Source organism: Schistocerca cancellata, chromosome 2 (assembly GCF_023864275.1).
Source record: "Schistocerca cancellata isolate TAMUIC-IGC-003103 chromosome 2, iqSchCanc2.1, whole genome shotgun sequence".
Lineage (NCBI taxonomy): Eukaryota > Metazoa > Arthropoda > Insecta > Orthoptera > Acrididae > Schistocerca > Schistocerca cancellata.
In genome coordinates, this window is record NC_064627.1 from 534,162,698 (window position 1) to 534,181,574 (window position 18,877).

At 49.2% G+C, this 18,877-nt stretch overlaps 1 protein-coding gene across 1 annotated transcript in view; it reads left to right on the plus strand.

Moving 5' to 3' along the window:
* Nucleotides 1-16,872, plus strand: part of LOC126162082 (uncharacterized) — a 160,832-nt gene extending 143,960 nt beyond the window's left edge. The window contains exon 5 of the mRNA XM_049918356.1: nt 16,712-16,872. The gene's annotated coding sequence lies outside the window, so the exon portion shown is untranslated. The remainder of the gene's footprint in view (nt 1-16,711) is intronic.
* The last annotated feature ends 2,005 nt before the right edge of the window (nt 16,873-18,877 follow it).

The window sequence follows — 18,877 nt, forward strand, 5'->3', positions numbered from 1 at the left end:
GTGCTGTTTCAGTGACTTACAACCACGTCCCGCAGCGGGTCCACCTTTCGCGCCCTTTATGGAAGCTAAACACTCTACATCTCACGGATCCCTCTCTGGAAGGTATCATCGCAGACGTATGGGTGCGGACAACCCAGTCCCAGGTGCGTTATTCCTCACTTCCAAAATGGCGGGTTACATTTGCTAAAACCCCGGTTTCGAAATACACTCAAGCATTTTAGCGCTGAAAAAGCGGCTGAAATAAGGCGCACTAGGGAATTTTATTACGCTGTCCTTCGCGATCTTTACAACAATGCTCGTGATGCCCCCTTGAGGCTCCTCGACGTCCACCGTGTGAAGGCGAAACATCTATAACTCAAACATAGGCAAATGGATGGTGTCCGATTGCGTTCCCAGCCTCGTTCAATCGTACAAGCTTCACAAGCGATCTCAAAGGACGTGTCTTTGTACCATCCATTCATGGATGGGCGTGAGTGGTCCTCCCAATCTGATATCAAGCGTGAACTTTACCAGTATTATTCCGAACTTTATATTGAAGTGGATTCAGACGGTCCACCGTCTGTTGATTTCACCTCCTTCCTTGATAGTTGTGGTGTGCGTACTATAAGACCTTCGGTACACACACCGTCAGATTATTTGACTTGTCGCTCTAACGAAGTAGGCGAGTGTCAGCAATATGTCTCGTGGTCTTATCGTTGCGCGTTTATCTTCTGCCGTTAGGTCAGACGATAGAAATGCCACTTGCAAGCTTAGAGTAGCAGATTGACGGTGACCAACTTTAAACGGAACTTGATTAATTTTCACACACATTTATTAAAATAATAAAAAGCATAGACATAATGTAACTTGATTCTGGACGCAGTTTACAACTGACAATACGAAGTTCCTTTGGTCTTGCTACCTCTGATACTTAACAAAGTGTCTATTCATTTATCTTCATGGCTATGTGCAGGAATATGGTAATCTTATTAGGCGTAGACTGAAACTTGACTATAGACTGGTACAGACTAATGCAGACTGGTACAGACTAATACAGACTGGTACAGACTAATGCAGACAAATGCAGACTTGTACAGACTTGTACAGACTGGTGCAGATAAATGCAGACTGACTGATCGGAGGTCTGTACACTCGTTATCATACCTCACGTGTTCAGGTATCACTGTGAGAGTGTGATCCGTGAAGAGAAAATGTTCTACGTTAGAAGCAATCTCATTGGCTGCATTACATATTAATACGCGGATCGGCAGAAGCAGAATTTGGTCCGTCTCTAAGGCAGCGCCATCTCGTAGTGCGGAGATGGACGAGCGCTGTGGCTGCACTGTTGTGCTTAGCGGGGCGCGCTCTAGTGGGAAAGTTGACTACGTGGAACTATGTACACAACAATAGTGTTGTTACGCCAGCTCTACAGGAAGAGTTTTTCTCTGTAGTCCATCACGATGATATACTTTATATTGGGGCTCGTTCCCCCTCCCACAAATCGCCTGGCCCTGATGGTCTTCTCAAAGAATTTTATATTCGATTTTGGCCCCTGATAGGAGTTACGATAACTTCCATGGTAAATGAAGTATTCCACAGAGATCTTCTTCCGCCCCAGCTTTAAGATTGCTAAAATTGTCCTGATCCCCAAAAAGCTGGGACGATTGCGTGTGGATTAGATCCACCTGATAACCCTCTTCATCTATGATTATAAAATAGAAGCGCCAGCGGTAAATAGCCGACTATCGGTATTGTTGGACACCATTATTGCGAGCCATGAAAGTTGCCTTCGGAGTCGTACTCTCCTGACTCCCGTTGCTGAATGTCGTTATATAATTTCGATTGCTTCAACCATTCCTGTGCCAAGCACTTTGCTTTTCATTGATTTTCACCAAGTGTTCGACAGCGTTAATCATGGATTCTTTATGCGAGTATTGACGACTGTTGGTTTTAACAATGCTGCACGACGGCTGTTTAGCTCTCTGATCACTGGTATTCGGGCATCCATTGACGTAAATGGCAGTCTTACTTCCCCTATCACGGTGTGTCATCCATCAAGGGAGTCCATTATCTATGTCGCTCTACGTGCTGTTTCCGGAGCCCTTATTGCGAACTATAGCTGCTCGTTTGGGTGACTGGTCACTGTTGGGAGAAAGGTTTACCATTCGTGCATTTGCTGACGACGTCATGGTTCTTCTCCGTACCCATGATGATATACCACTGCTGGAGTAAGTTTTGGATTTCTTTTGTCGTCTTACGGGTCAATGACCAGAAATGTCACTTACTCAGTTTCTGAGGATTTGACGCTGTTGAAATTCCATGGGCTTTGAAGGTCGCCCGATATCGATCTTTGGGTGTTAGAACTGACAGTTGTCCGTTAAAGATGGCTACGATAAACTGGAAGTCTGTCACTGATAAGATTCAGGGAGTGATCATTGAATGCGTGCGTTGCTCCCTCTCACTTGTTCCTAAGGTCCAGGCCATGGAAACGTATGTGTTAGGTAAGGCTCATTTTATTGCACGAATCTTTCCACTTCCTGCCAAGTTTAACTGACAGGTTTATCTGGAGCAACTCTATATTTCGCGTGCTGTATGGTGTCATGGCGCGCCCCCGTCTCCTGGGAGGTTTGGGCCTCCCTGACATTCGGGTTAAGGCTTCTGCCATACTCATCCGTCGCACCGTTTTAACATGTCAACGCGCCCCCAGTCACTTACAGGTCGCCTTTATGACTGTATCCGACTGGCGAGTTTAGCACCTCCAGTAGATACTGCTAGGATTACTTACAAACTACGGCACTTTAAGGATTTTTTTTGTCAGTTATTTAGGAGTAAATAGCCTTTCCCAAGCGAACCTCTCTCTAAAAATGCTGTTAAGCCGTTGGCAAATTCCTTATAGTATTTCCTCTGTGGAAGCCCTGTCGCCAGAAACGAACTAGAAGATCTTTTGGTCTAATATTAACCTCCCGATTTTCCCGATGGCAGTAGCGTCCTCGTGGTACCAAGTTGTTCATAATATTATACCTACCAAGGTGCGACATTTTCGTATTCGTCTCAATGTGACGGACCGTTGCCACTGCTGCAATGAAACTGATACATTATATCATCGGCTGACCTCCTGCTGTCATGACCATTGGAGATACCCCCCTGCGCGTTCGGGGGTACGAATAGGCCTGCACTATTCCTGCCTGAGGCGACTAAAGGGAGTCCCAAACGTTTCGGCCTATATGTGATGGTCCTCTCTCGCGTTTGACCTACATCTTTTTAAATTCTTCTGAAGAGCGAGCCAACTGCGGAAGGGCACCTTACATGGTGCATTTTGTTCATCGTGCATTGAGACTTCAAGCCAGCTTTATCGTTGTTGCATTCCTGTTCCGCTCGTTCTCCATCTCTTGGGCGAGGATACTTTCCTGGGTGCAATTTCCACTATGCACTGTGCAGTCTTGCTTTTTGCAGAGACGACCACCATGGCCTTCATTGCACCTAATATCAAACATGGTAGCCAGTCCATTGAGGTGGGGCCGCTATGTATCCTGTTGGTTGTAGCCCCCTGACAACATAGGGATCGTTCTGCTGATTCCTGCGCCGTTAACTCCTCACATATGCCAAGGAGTAGATGCCTATCTCCCTAGGGCATCAGGACTCCTGGCAATGGCCATCCTGCCAGGTGGCCCTTGCTGAGGCTGGGTGGCGCCCGTGGGGAGGGCCCTTGGTTGAAGTGGGTGGCATCACGGGGGGATGACCTACAATGAAGCATGGTACATCATCTCTCGCTGGTGGCCAGCCGTCAGCAGTCTATAAGCGTTTTCTGACTCAATTTAATGCTCAGAAATTCGATCTGAAAACGATCACCTCCCTCGCGAAACCGTGAGAGGAGCGTAAGTCTCAGTATGGCAGTACAGTTATTTGCCCCGGTTCCTAGTTTGTACGAGAGCTGATGGGGAGTCTTTCATATCCACAAAGCCTCAGTTCTTTCTAGAGCATTTAGAGGACAAGTTTGGCGAGGTGGAGGGCTTGTCCAAAATTAGCTCTGGGTCAGTTTTGATAAAAATGGCATTCTCTATGAAGTCACGAAGGTTACTTGCTTGTGACAAGTTGGAGGATGTTAACGTTACCATCACACCACATAAGAGTTTAAATATGGTCCAGGGTATTATTTTCCATAGGGACCTACTTTTGCAGTCTGATTACGAGCTGCACGCCAACTTAGAGTGTTGAAGTGTGCATCTCGTCTGGCGCGTTCATCGTGGTCTGAGGGATAATCAGGTTGCTACCAGTCCTTCATATTCGCTTTTGAGGGTGATACATTACCAGAGAAGGTCTAGGTGATGGTCTACTGGTGTGATGTCAAGCCCTATATCCCTCCCCCAATGCGGTGCTTCAAGTGCTGGAAGTTTGGCCATATGTCTTCCCACTGTACTTGCAGCCTCACATGTCGCGATAGCGGACACACATCACATCCCAATACTCCATGTGCCCTGCCTCCCATGTGTGTCAACTGTGGAGAGCATCATTCACCTTGCTCACCAGACTGAAGGATCCTACAGAAAGAACGCAAAATCATGGAATATAAGACCCTGGACTGACTGACCTATAGTGAGGCTAAGAGGAAATATGAATATGACTGACTACATCCTGTTCGAATAACATCTTCATACACCGCTGCTATGACAACCGTGGTAGCCCCATCAGTTCCGAGAATTTGAGCAGGATCACCAAGCCGTACAACTACCCATGCCCCCTTGCCCGTGAGGGGCTCTACCCACCCTGTTGCTCCTGTGCCACCTACCTCAGAAGAACACCCTCCCACCCATCGAGGACATCCATACCCGCTTCTAGTCCAGAGAAGCGTCAAACTTCTTCGGCTACTCCCACTCTCAAGGGGTCCCTTGGGTCCCTCCCTACCCAGTTTTGCATAAGTGGGAAGGATGATGCCTGGCAGTGGCGTAAGTTCCCACAAGTAGCTGGTTATAGAGCTTTGCCATCCTCCTCCATCCCACAGACTGAATCAGTGAAGCCCTCAAAGCCGCCGAAACCCAAGGTTCAGCAAGAGACGTCAAAGAGAAAGACCTCTATGGCCAAAGACCTTGCGGTGGCACTCACTCCACCACAACCTTCAAGCTCTGCGTCTGAGGACGACGTGGAGATCCTGGCGTCTGCTGAGGACCTCGATCTCGCTGGTCCCTCAGACGCAATGGATAGCACTAGCACAGGTGCTCAGTCGGTGGCAGCAGGTGACCCAGCAGCGTAATCTGTCTTCCCAGTCCCTTCATGCCTTTCTCAGCCATGCACAATGTCATCCTCCAGTGGAACGGCAGCGGATTCTTAAGCCATCTAGCTGAGCTCCGACAACTTATCAGCCTTCACCCTTTCTTCTGCATTGCTCTTCAGGAAAATTGGTTTCCAGCATTGTGAACCCCCGCCCTCCGTGGCTATCGGGGTTATTATAAGAAAAGGGTAGCTTATGAAAGGGTGTCTGGTGGTGTCTGCGTCTATGTCCTGCACTCCCTTCACAGCGAATCTGTCCCTCTACAAACACCTTTAGAGGCTGTCACTCTTTGGGTGTGGACGACACAGGCTATTACTGTCTGCAGTCTGTATCTTCCACCGGTTGGTGATGTCCCGCAGCATGTCCTGGCTGCGCTAATAGCCCAATTGCCGCCACCATTCCTGTTACTGGGCGACTTCAACGCCAATAACCCTCTGTGGGCTCGGTCAGGGGCAACACGTCGAGGCTCAAACATTGAGAACATATTGGCACATCTCAACCTTACCCTTTTAAACGATGATGCCTTCACACATTTCAGTATGGCACATGGCATGTACTCCACAATCGACCTTTCGATCTGCAGCCCTAGCTTCTTACCATCTGTCCAATGGATTGTGCATAACGACTTGTGTGGTAGTGACCACTTTCCAAACACCCTGCGGGTTCGGGGGTAAGAATAGGATGCAGTATTTCTGCCTGTCGTAAGAGGTGACTCAAAGGAGTCTCAACTGTTTTGGCCTTTAATGTGATTGTCACCTAAGGGGTTTATTTACCACCTTCCCAAATTTTCTGTTAGTGCGTACCATTTGGGGAAGGACACCTTACGTGGTGCATTCTATATCCATATTGCCCTATGATCTGGCATATTCGTTATTGCCATGGAGTTGGACTTACACTGAGCTTCCAGCCACATCGGCTGCAGTGTGATCCAGGTAGCCTACATTCCCTCCATTGTGTACATCCATCTTTACTCCCTTTATTAATGGATATTCGACACCCGACAACCAGCATGGTATCCAGTCCGTTGTGGTGGGGTTGTCATGTACCCTCTTGGAGGTAGCCCCCTGACTGCAAAGGGATCGCACTGCTGATGCTTGAGCTGCTACCTCCCCACGTATACCGAGGCGTAGATGCCTATCCCTCTAGGGCATCGAGACTCCCAGCAAAGGCCATCCTGCCAGGTGGTCTTTGCTGTGGCTGGGTGGCGCCCGTGGCGAGTGTCCCTGGTCAGAATGGGTGGCATCAGGGCAGGTGACCCGCAATGAAGCGTGGTACATCATCCCTCGCTGGTGGGCCTCCACCAGCAGTCTCTAAGCGATCGAAGTCTAACTTCAATGGCAAGAAATACGAACCAAGATCATTACCCTCCCTGGCCACTCCATGGGAGGAATGTATGGCTAAAGAAGACGGTAGAGACTATTCACCACGGTCCCTCGTGTGTACGCGAGTTGATGGTGAATCATTTATGTCAACCAAGCCCCAGTGTTTTGTGGAACATATAGAGGACAAGTTCGGGGAGGTAGAGGGCTTGTCCAAAATGCGCTCGGGCTCAGTTCTCATCAAAACAGCATCCCCCCCCCCCTGCGGGTTTTGGGGTAAGAATAGGCCCGCGGTATTCCTGCCTGTCGTAAGAGGCGACCAAATGGAGTCTCAAACGTTTCGGCCTTATGTGATGGTCCCCTGTCGGGTTTGACCTCCATATCTCAAAATTTTTCCGAAGAGCGAGACAACTGGGGAAGGGCGCCTTACTTGGTGCATTGTGTCCATCTTGCATTAAGAACTTTCGCCAGCTTATTCGTCGTGGCGTTGCAGTCCTGCCCGCTCTACATCTCTTGGGCATGGATACGCTCCTGTGTGCACTTTCTGCCAAGCAATGTGCAGGGCTGCTTTCTGCACTGACAGCGACCATGCACCACATGTCACCTAACATCCAGCACGGTAGCCAGTCCGTTGTGGTGGGGCCGCCATGTACCCTGTTGGTTGTAGCCCCCTGACAACACAGGGATCGCTCTACTGATGCCTGCGCCGTTAACTCCGCACGTATGCCAAGGAGTAGATGCCTATCTCCCTGGGGCATCGGGACTCCAGGCAATGTCCATCCTGTCAGGTGGCCTTTGCTGTGGCTGGGTGGCGCCCGTGGGGAGGGCCCTTGGTCGGAGTAGGTGGCATCAGGGTGGATGACACGCAATGAAGCATGGCACATCTTCTCTTGCTGGTGGCCAGCCACCAGCAGTCTCTATGCATTCGAGGGCCCATTTTAAAGGTAACGTTTATGACCCCAAATCATTCCCCTCCCTTGCCACACTACGGGAGGAACGAAAGGCTATGAATGAGAGCGACAGGTATTCGCCCCGGTATCTCGTCTGTACCAGAGCTGACGGGGAATCTTTTGCGTCTGTGAAGCCTCAGTTCTTTGTCGAACATTTAGAGGACAAGTTCGGGGAGGTGAAGGGCTTGTCCAAGATGCGGTCAGGGTCAGTCTTAATAAAAACAGTGTCCTCTGCCCAGTCACGAGCCTTGCTCGCTTCTACGAAGCTGGGGGATGTTTCTGTTACTATCACCCCACATAAATGCTTAAATATGGGCCAGGGAATTAATTTTCACAGAGATCTCCTTTTACAGTCCGATGACGAGCTGCGCGCCAACTTAGAGCGACGAGGGGACCATTTCGTCCGGCGCGTCCACCGGGGTCCGAGGGATCACCAAGTTGCAACCGGTGCCTTCATCTTCGTCTTCGAGGGTGACACGTTACCTGAGAAGGTCAAGGTGATGGTATACAGTTGTGATGTCAAGCCCTATATCCCTCCCCTGATGCAGTGCTTCAAGTGTTCGAAGTTCGGCCATATGTCTTCTCGCTGTGCTTCCAGCCTCATTTGTCACGATTGTGGTCGACTGTCCCATCCTGATACTCCATGTGCCCCGCCTCCCATCTGTGTTAACTGCGGGGAGCACCATCCCCCTTGCTCGCCGGACTGTTAGATTCTCCAGAAGGAGCGGAAAATAAAGGAATACAAGACCCTGGATAGGCTGACCTACACTGAGGCTAAGCGTAAGTTTGACTGCATCCAGTACGAATGACGTCCACTTATGCCGCCACTGTCGCTCCTCTTACAGTTCCTATAGCTGCTCCATACACCGTTAGCTCTCAGAGCCAGAGAACTACACCTCCCCCCTTGATGGTGGGGGGCACTACACTCCCTGTTGCTCCTGCTCCATCGGGGACATCAGTTCCCCCTTCCCAGCCGGAGAAGCATAGGACTTCTTCGGCTCCTGTTGCCAGGAAGGGGTCCGTTGGGGACCTCCCTTCGCAAGTTCTGACCAGTACAAAAGCAGATAGCCGCAAGTGGCTCAAACAAACACCGGTCCCTGGTGGTAGGGCCTCACCGTCGTCGTCTGTCCCTGAGACTGACCCAGTGAAGCCCTCCCAGCCTGAACCACCGAAGGCAGAGCGAAGTAAGCTGAAAAAGGTACCCAAGAATCCCGACATTGCGGTGGCACCCGTCCCACCGCTTCCAACAAGCTCAGCGTCTGAGGACGAGGTCGAGATTCTGGCACCCGCTGAAGACCTGGATCTCGCCTGTCCCTCAGACACCATGGATGTCACTCGTGCGGGTTGTGAATCGGTGGCAGCGAGTGAGCAAGTGGCGTAAATTGCCTTCCTAATCCCTTCACGCCTTCTCAGCCATGGACATACTCATACTCCAGTGGAACTGCAGCGGTTTTTCCACTATCTAGTTGAGCTCCGACAACTTATTAGCCTTCACCCTTTCTTCTGCATTGCTCTTCAGGAGACTTGGTTTCCAGCAATGCGAACCCCCACACTCCGTGGCTATTGGGGTTATTATAAGAACTGGGCAGCTTATGAAAGAGTGTCTGGTGGCGTCTGCATCTATGTCCTTCACTCTCTTCACAGCGAGTCTGTCCCTCTGCAGACACCTTTAGAGGCTGTCGCTGTTCAGATGTGGATGCCACAGGCTGTTACCGTCTGCAGTCTTTACCTTCCACCGGATGATGATGTTGCGCAGCATGTCCTGCCTGCGCTGATAGCCCAATTGCCGCCACCTTTCTCGTTACTAGGCGATTTCAAAGCCCATAACCCTCTGTGGGGTGGGTCGGTGGCGACAGGTCGAGGCGCCACCATTGAGCATTTATTAGCACTGCTCGATCTTTCACTTTTAAATGATAGTTCCTTCACACACTTCAGCGTGGTGCATGGCACGTACTCCGCCATCGACCTTTCTATCTGTAGCCCTCGCCTCTTACCGTCTGTCCAATGCAGTGTGCATGACGACTTGTGTGGCAGTGACCACTTTCCGATCCTTCTGTCACTGCCACAATGTCACTCTTCTGGGCGCCCCAGCGGATGTACTATGAATAAGGCTTACTGGGACTGTGCCTTGGTCGTCGCCTGAAATCGCTGAAGCGATTAAAGATCGCCGGCGGGCGCTACAGCGTCACAAGCGACATCCCTGCATTGAACACCTCATCACCTTCAAACAGCTTCACGCGCGAGCCCGCCGCCTTATCCGCCAAAGCAAGCAGGAGTGCTGGGAGTGGTATGTGACCACCATTGGCCTCCGTGTCCCTCCATCGCAGGTGTGGGCCAAGATCCGATGTCTCTATGGCTATCGGATCCCTGTCAGTGTTCCTGCGCTCTCACTGAATGGAGCAGTTTGTACAGACTCCTACGAAATTGCCAACAGCTTGGCAGAGCATTTTGCTCTTAGTTCCGCTTCTTCCAACTACCCACTGGCCTTCCGCTCCATTAAAGAGCGGATGGAACGTCAGAGCCTTTCTTTTCGCACCCACCGCTCTGAATCCTCCAATGCTCCATTAAATGAGTGGGAATTTCTCAGTGCCCTTGACGCTTGCCCTGATACCGCTCCTGGGCCAGATCGCATTCACTGTCAGATGCTGGAACACCTTTCAGTGGACTGCAAGCGACCTTTACAACCGTCTCTGGATCGAGGGTGAGTTTCCGTCGCAATGGCGGGAAAGCATTGTGATCCCCGTTTTGAAACCAGGCAAGAGCCCTTTGCAGGTGGACAGCTACCGCCCCATTTGCTTCACCAACGTTCTTTGCAAGCTTCTCGAACGGATGGTGAGCTGGCGCTTGAATTGGGTACTGGAGTCTTGAGGCCTTCTGCCTCCGTCTCAGGGTGGGTTCCGTAAAGGCCGCTCCGCCACCAACAATCTGGTGAGTCTGGAGTCGGCCATCCATACTGCCTTTGCCCGCCGTCAGCACCTGGTCGCTGTCTTTTTCGACATGCAGAAGGCGTACTATACGACATGGCGTCATCGCATCCTTTCTACGCCTCATGAATGGGGTCTTCGGGGCCCTCTGCCGATCTTTATGCGAAATTTTCTGTCGTATCGTACCTTCCGCGTGCAAGTCGCGGCCTCTCATTGTTCCTCCCAAGTCCAGGAGAACGGGGTACCACAGGGTTCTATTTTAAGTGTCTACCTGCTTTTAATCGAAATAAACGGGCTCGCTGCAGCGATGGGAAATTCTTTCTCTGCTTCCCTGTATGGTGACGACTTCTGCCTTTCCTACAGCTCTACTGGCATTGCAGCTGTTGAACGTCAGATTCAGGGCGCTATGCGCAAGGCGCAGTCTTGGGCTGTAGCGCATGGTATTCAGTTTTCGGCTGCCAAGACCCGCGTTATGCATTTCTGCCAGCGCCAAACAGTCCATCTTGAGCCGCAGCTTTATCTTGCTGACGCACTCTTTGCTGTGGTGAAGACCCACAGGCTTTTTGGGGTAGTTTTTGATGCCCGGTTGACTTGGCTGCCTCATATTCCGCAGCTTAAACAAGCGTGTTGGTGGCATCTCAAAGCTCTGAGATGCTTGAGCCACACCCGCTGGGGCGCCGACCGATCTACCGTGTTACGGCTGTACCAGGCGTTAATCCAGTCCTGTCTGGATTATGGGAGCCTGGCTTATGGCTCAGCATCCCCGTCTGCGTTGCGGGTGCTGGACCCAATCCTCCATAGCGGGGTACGCCTTGCCACTGGTGCTTTCCGGACCAGCCCAGTGGACAGAACACTTGTGGAGGTGGGTGTCCCTCCACTGCGATTACACTGCCAAAGTTTGCTGGCTTCTTATGCTGCCCATGTTTTCAGCTTGCCCTTGTCATCCTAACTATCGGCTACTATTCCCACAGTCGCACGTCCATCTCCCGGAACGCTGGCCCGGGGCGGTCCGTGTCCGAGAGCTTCTCTCCGGGCTTGGGGCTTTACCTCTTCCGCCTCCTTTCCAGGCACCTCTTCATACACCCCCGTGGTGTGTGCCTCGCCCTAGCCTTCAGCTGGAATTGGCACATGGCCCGAAGGACTCAGTCCCTCCAGAGGCTTTCCGCCGCCACTTTCTTTCCATCATCGCAACGTATCAGGGCTCTGGCATTGTTTACACTGACGGTTCGATGGTTGCTGGTCGTGCTGGTTATGCACTAACTCTAGGGGACCATTCTGAACAACTTTCATTGCCGGCTGGCTGCAGCGTTTACACTGCTGAGCTGGTCGCAATATTTCATACCCTAGAGTATATCCGCTCCTGCTCAGGTGAGTCCTTCGTGATATGTAGCGATTCCCTGAGCGGTTTACGAGCTCTCTACCAGTGTTTCCCTCGTTCTCGTCTGGTGATGGCTATCCAGGAGTCCCTGCATACTCTTGCCCGTTGCGGCCCTCTGTGGTCTTTGTGTGGACCCCCGGTCATGTCGGTATGCCGGGCAATGAACGTGTTGACCGCCTGGCCAAACGGGCCACCAGTGAACCCACTCTAGACATTGGCCTTCCGGAGACTGCGGGCAGTCTTATGCCGCAAAGTTATCTCGCTTTGGGACGCTGAATGGCGCGCTCTGGCCATTCCTAACAAACTCTGTGCCGTCAAGGAGACGACGACTGTGTGGCACTCCTCCTTACGAGTCTCTCGCAAAGAGTCTGTCGTCCTCTGCTGACTGCATATTGGGCACACACGGATGACAGACATTTACTGCGCTGGGAGGACCCTCCTCTATGTCGTTGCGGGGCGGCTTTGACAGTGGCCCACATTTTGTTGTTTGCCTGCCCCCTTTTAGCTATTGTCAGGCAGACATTCGTGCTGCCTGATACGCTCCCTGCTTTTAACTGATGACCCTGCTATGGCTGGCTTAGTTTTATGTTTTATTCGGGCAGGGGTTTTTATCGTTTAATCTGAACATTTGTTATGTCCTTTTGTGTTGATTCTGGCCTATGGCCTACAATTTTAGTCTGATTTTCTAATGTGTTTCTAAGTGGTTGGCTTTTCCTTTTTTATTTCTATGGTCGGCCAACTACCGTCACACTCCATGTGATTTTAGTTCGTTTTGTCTGGTCTTTGTCTAAGTTTCTCTTGTTCTGTGTCGTCTGTGTTCTATTCTGTTAATCGTTTTTATTCTCTGTGGGTGTTTTTAGTATTTGGAAAAAGGGACCGATCACCGTAGCAGTCTGGTCCCTTTAATCCCACAAACCAACCAACCAACCAAAACAGCATCCTCTGCCTAGTCACGGAGGTTGCCTGCTTGTGACAAGTTGGGGGATGTTCTAGTTAGCATCAATCCCCCTAAGAGTCTCAACATGGTCGAGGGTATTATCTTCCACAGGGATCTTCTTCTGCAGTCCAACGATGAACTGTGCTCCAACCACAAACGACGAGGTGTTCACTTCGTCCGGCGCGTCTATCGGGGTCCGAGGGATAATTACAGGTGCCTTCATCTTGGCCTATGAGGGTGATGTCTTACCCAAATAGGTTAAGGTGATGGTTTACCATTGTGATGTGAAGCCATATATCCCTCCTCCGATGTGGTGTTTTAAATGCTGGAAGTTTGGGCACATGTCATCCCACTGTACTTCCGTCATCACGTGTCGAGCTTGTGGACATCCTTCTCATCCCAATAGTCCATGTACCCCGCCTCCTATCTGTGTTAAGTACAGAGAACACCATTACCCTGTTCGCCGGACTGCCAGGTCTTCCAGAAAGAACAGAAGATAATGGAATATAAGACCCTGGACCGCCTGACCTACACCAAGGCTAAACGGAAATATGAGAGGCTCCATCCTGTGCATCCTGTGTCAATGACGTTGACCTACGCCGCTGCTGGAGCAACAGTTCTCTCATCATCACATGGTTTGCTCTAAGATCGGTCAGCATCCACCGGCCCCCTTGATTGTGGGGGGCAATTCACTCCCTGTTGCTCCTGCTCCATCTACTTCTGGAGCAACACCCCCCGCCTCCCAACCATCTGGAACACCAGTCCCCACTTCTAAGCCAGAGAAGTGTAAGTCGTCTTCAGCTTCTCTCGCTCGGAAGGGTTCCCTTGAGGCACTTCTTTCCCAGGTCCCTACTAGCGGCCAAGCAGACACCCACCAGTGGCTGATGAAGCCATAGGTCGCTGGTCATCGAGCTTCGCGATCATCTTCAGTCCCGGAGACTGACTCCAGTACGCCCTCCCAGCAACGGCAACCAAAGGAACAGCGAGAGAAAGCGCCATTGAAGACCTGTAAGACCAAGGCACCTGTGGTGGCACCTACTCCACCGCTATCTACAAGCTCTACATCTGAGGACGAGGAGGAGATTATTGCGTCCTCTAGCTCCATCTCAGGTTGGGTTCCGTAAAGGCCGCCTGCCGCCGACAATGTGGTGAGCCTCGAGTCAGCCATCCATACAGCCTTTGCCCACTGTCAGCACCTGGTCGCTGTCTTTTTCGACATGCGGAAGGCATACAGTATGACATGGCGTTATCACATCCTCTCTACGCTTCATGGATGGGGTCTTTGGCGTCCACTGCCGCTTTTCATCCGAATTTTTCTGTCGCATCGTACCCTCCGTGTGCAAGTTGCGGCCTCCCATAGTTCAGCCCGAGTTCAGGAGAACGGGGTGCCACAGAGATCTGTTTTAAGTGTGTGCCTGGTTTTAATAGCAATTAATGGGCTCGCTCCGGCAGTGTGAACGTCTGCCTCAGCGTCCTTGTATGCTGACGACTTCTGCCTTTACTATAGCTCTATTGGCATTGCAGCTGCTGAATGTCAGCTGAAGGGCGCTATCCGTAAGGCGCAGTCTTGGGCTGTAGCACATGGCTTCCAGTATTTGGTTGCCAAGACCTATATTATGCATTTCTGCCGGCGACCAACATTTAACCCTGAGCTGCAGATTTATCTTGCCGGCGAACTTCTTCGGATTGACACACATCGTTTTTTGGGTATGGTTTTAGATGCCCGGTTGACCTGGCTCCCACATTTTTGGCAATTTAAACATATGTGTTGGCGGCATCTAAATGCTGTGCAGTGCTTGAGCGACACCAGCTGGGGCGCCGACCGAACTACCCTCTTACGGCTCTACCAGGCGTTAATCCCATCCCGTCAGCTGAAGGGCGCTATCTGCAAAGTGCAGTCTTGGGCTGTAGCGCATAGTTTCCAGTTTACAGCAGCTACGACCTGTGTTATGCATTTCTGCCGGCAATGCACTGTTCACCTGAAGCCGCGGCTTTATGTTGCCGGCAAACTTCTTGCTGTGGTGGAGACACATAGGTTTTTGTGAGTGGTTTTTGATGCTCGGTTGACTTGGCTGCCTCATATTCGGCAGCTTAAACAGATGTGTTGTCGGCATCTAAATGCTCTGCGATGCTTGAGCCACATCAGCTGGGGCGCTGACCAATCTACCCTCTTATGGGTCTACCAGGCGTTAATCCAGTCCTGTTTGGATTACGGGAGCCTGGCTTATGGTTCAGCATCCCCTTCTGCGTTGCGGGTGCTGGCCCCAATTCTTCACAGCGGGGTACGCCTTGCTTACCGGACCAGCCCTGTGGACATCATACTTGTGGAGGCAGGCGTCCCTCCACTGCTATGAACAACATTCATTGCCGTCTGGCTCCAGCGTTTTTGCTGCTGAGCTTGTCGCCATCTTTCGTGTGCTCGAGTATATCTGCTCCTGCTCGGGTGAGTCCTTTATCTTTAGCGACTCCTTGAGCAGTTTACGAGCTATCGACCAGTGTTTCCCTCACTCCCATCTGGTGATGGCTGCCCCAGAGTCCCTGCATGCTCTTGCCTGTTGCAGCCGCTCTGTGGTCTTTGTTTGGACCCCAGGCCATGTTGGGATACCCGGCAATGAAAATATTGACCGCCTGGCGAAAGAGGTCACCAGTAAACCACCTTTGGATGTTGGCCTCCCAGAGACTGATTTGAGGGCAGTCTTAAGCCGCAAAGTTTTTGCGCTATGGGACGATGAATGGCGCGAACTGGCCATGAATAATAACCTCTGTGCCGTCAAGGAGACGACAGCTGCGTGGCGGTCATCCCTGAGAGCCACCTGCAGGGACTCAGTCATCCTTTGTTGGCTCCGCATTGTCCACTCGCGGCTGACACACAGTTATTTACTGCGCCGGGAGGACCCTCCTCTATGTCGCTGCGGAGCTGCTTTGACAGTGGCCTGCCCCCTTTTAGCTGTGGTCAGGCAAACATTTGAGCTGCCTGATACACTCCCTGCCCTTTTAACTGATGACCCTGCTATGGCTGGCTTAGTTTTACGTTTTATTCGGGCAGGGGGTTTTTATCGTTTAATCTGAGCGTTTGTTATGTCCTTTTGTGTTGATTCTGGCCTATGGCCTACAATTTTAGTCTGATTTTTTAATGTGTTTCTAAGTGGTTGGCTTTTCTTTTTTTATTTCTATGGTCGGCCAACTACCGTCACACTTCGTGAGATTTTAGTTTGTTTTGTCTTGTCTTTGTCTAAGTTTCTCTTGTTCTGTGTCATCTGTGTTCTATTCTGTTAATCGTTTTTATTCTCTGTGGGTGTTTTTAGTATTTGGAAAAAGGGACCAATGACCATAGCAGTCTAGTCCCTTTAATCCCCACAAACCAACCAACCAACCCTTTTAACTGACGACAATGCTATGTCTAGCCTAGTTTTACGTTTTATTCGAGCAGGGGTTTTTTATTGTTTAACCTGAGTGTTTGTTTTTATGTTGATTCTTGCTTTTGGCCTCAGATTTTAAACTGAATTTTAATGTGTTCTCGGTTGTTGGCTTTTCCTTTTTTTCTCTATGGTCGGCCAACCACTGTCACACTCGGTGTGATTTTAATTTGTTTTGTCTGTTCTCTGTCGGAGTATTTCTTGTCCTATGTCGTCTGCCGTCTTTCCTGTTGTTCGTTTTTTATTCTCTTTGGGTGGTTTTAGTTTTTTGGAAAAAGGGACCAATGACCGTAGCAGTCTGGTCCCTTTAACCCCACAAACCAACCAACCAACTGGTTGTTTTTGGGGGTGTCCGGATACTTTTATCACGTAGTGTAAACTGAAAGTAACAACTGTATGGAAAGATAAATATCTTGAGGAGACTCTGAAACAAAAACGGAGGTATAGAATCTATTATGAGTGAGTTGGCCTTTTACACATGCATTGTTATTTAATTATTTAACCATTTACGTCAACCGTAACATGAAGCTTTTTATTCACAGGTAACTTGAAGAAAGGCAAAAAAGGCATGCGCATCATCGGCTGAAGCACAAGGAAACAGGACTAAATCACCTGACTGGATCAGCAGAAAAATAAATATATAAATGAAGTAAAAACAAAATAATAGAAATTAAAAATTAAAATAAATAAGAAAGTAAGAATCTTCTTTCTCTCTCTCTCTCTCTGTCACACACACACACACACACACACACACACACACACACGCACACACAAACACAAACACAGGCAAACAAACGCACTCTCCCATAAAATCGAGCGCGGAGAACGGTTTTGAAACCCAGTAGGTGCAACTCCACTCATTTTGTACAGTTTCTAGACAAGGACTATTTTTTTCAAAATGGTTATGACCGATTTAGTTCCTCATCCAAGGCTGATTTAGTTCCTCATCCATGTGTTATCCGAACTTTGCCTGGTCTCGAACGATCTCACTGTCGACACGAACTAGAACCAAAGTTATTTTTAGCTTCCATCATTTTTTATGTACACTATGACTATCGGTTGTTCTTGATCTGGCTATAAAAGTAATCTTATAACATTGTTGACAGAATCCAATTCCTGTTATATCCATTTTCAAAACGTAAAGCATATGATTAACTGTGCATGTCAGCATCGCTGACAACTAATCAGAGAACGATAAGTGAACCATTTTCATTTTCATCGGCGTACTATCGCCTTCACCACTCTGTGGATCTACTTTAGCTTTTTCAACTGTGTAGATGATGCGCCCAAACCACAAGTCTTTCTAAACATGCTTCAACGTTTCCGAAAACGATACTAAAGTGTTCTTCGTCAAGCGATTCTAATTTGAGGGCATGGGACGCGGTTTCAGTGAGTACTTAGATTCTCGTACGCATAATTTGATGGGAGATTATATATCAGTGTGAGATTCATTTAATAACGCAATAGTCTTTTGTGTGGGTGGGGGGGAGGAGGAGAGGGGCATAAGTTTTCTGACTTATTTGATGAGGCTTGCCACAAATTTTTCTCCCGTGCCAATCTCTTCATGTCAGGGTAGCAGTTGCATCCAACGTTCTGAGTTATTTATTGAACACATCGCAATCTCTGCCTTCTCTGGCAGTTTTTGCAGATAGCTTAAGTACCATGAAAGTTATTGCTTGATGTCTTGACACATATTCTATCGTATTCTCACCTTGGCCTTCCTGCACTTACTAGTTATTTTGTTCCCAAGTGACTTCTTCTGCTAAATTCCCGTCTTTTCCTGAACATCTTTGTACTTCCTTCTTTTGTCGATGAACAGAAGTACCTATTATGTTATCCAAAGTTTCTTTATTGTTATTTTCGTCGTAATCAAATTTAGTCAAAATTTTGTGATTCCCGTTTTTCGAGATGTCTATTCATTTTCAATTGAACTGCCTATTGTGATATCCACTATAGTGGTATTTATAGCTATAGTAAATGCAATGCATTATTCTCGTTATTCTTCGGTACTTCAGTATCCCGCTCGACACGAGTATGTATCTGCTCCTGGGAAAGTTTTACAACACAAGACCTGATTTCGTAATCTCTGTCTGACAATGATGTAATACATCTGGGATCTGCCCTGTCTCCAGGAATTTGCTAATTATACCTGCTCGTTTTGCGATTTTCCAACTGTATATTCGCTGTGACTAGCTGGATTATATTATAAGATTCAACTAACCTCGTTAATATTACTGAATTCATATTCTCCCCTGACTCTGTTCTCTTCTCCTTGCTCAACTCCAGCGTTTCAATAACCTACATTTATTAGACTTTTATCTCTTTTCACATAATGAATTACATGTTCAGTACGCTCCTCGTACATTGCCTCTATCTCTTTATCTTACGCTCGTGCCGTCGGACCGTTTACGTGGACTTGTTTTTCGCGTTTGTTCGCACTCGGCTCTGATGAGGATAATACTACCACATAACTGTTCACATTAACTCACTCTCTGCCCTTTCTTCCTACTCAGGATTAATCCTACTGCTGTTTACACCGTTTTCTGCTGCTGTTGATGTTGCCCTATTTTCGTCTGAACGAAAATCCTTAATCTCTTTCTATGTCACTTCACTGACCCCCCAGAAAGCTTGGACTGAGCGGTCTCTTTTCAGACTTTTGACCTTCCCTACCACAATCAGATTTCTGGTATTCCACTTTCCGACTCGAG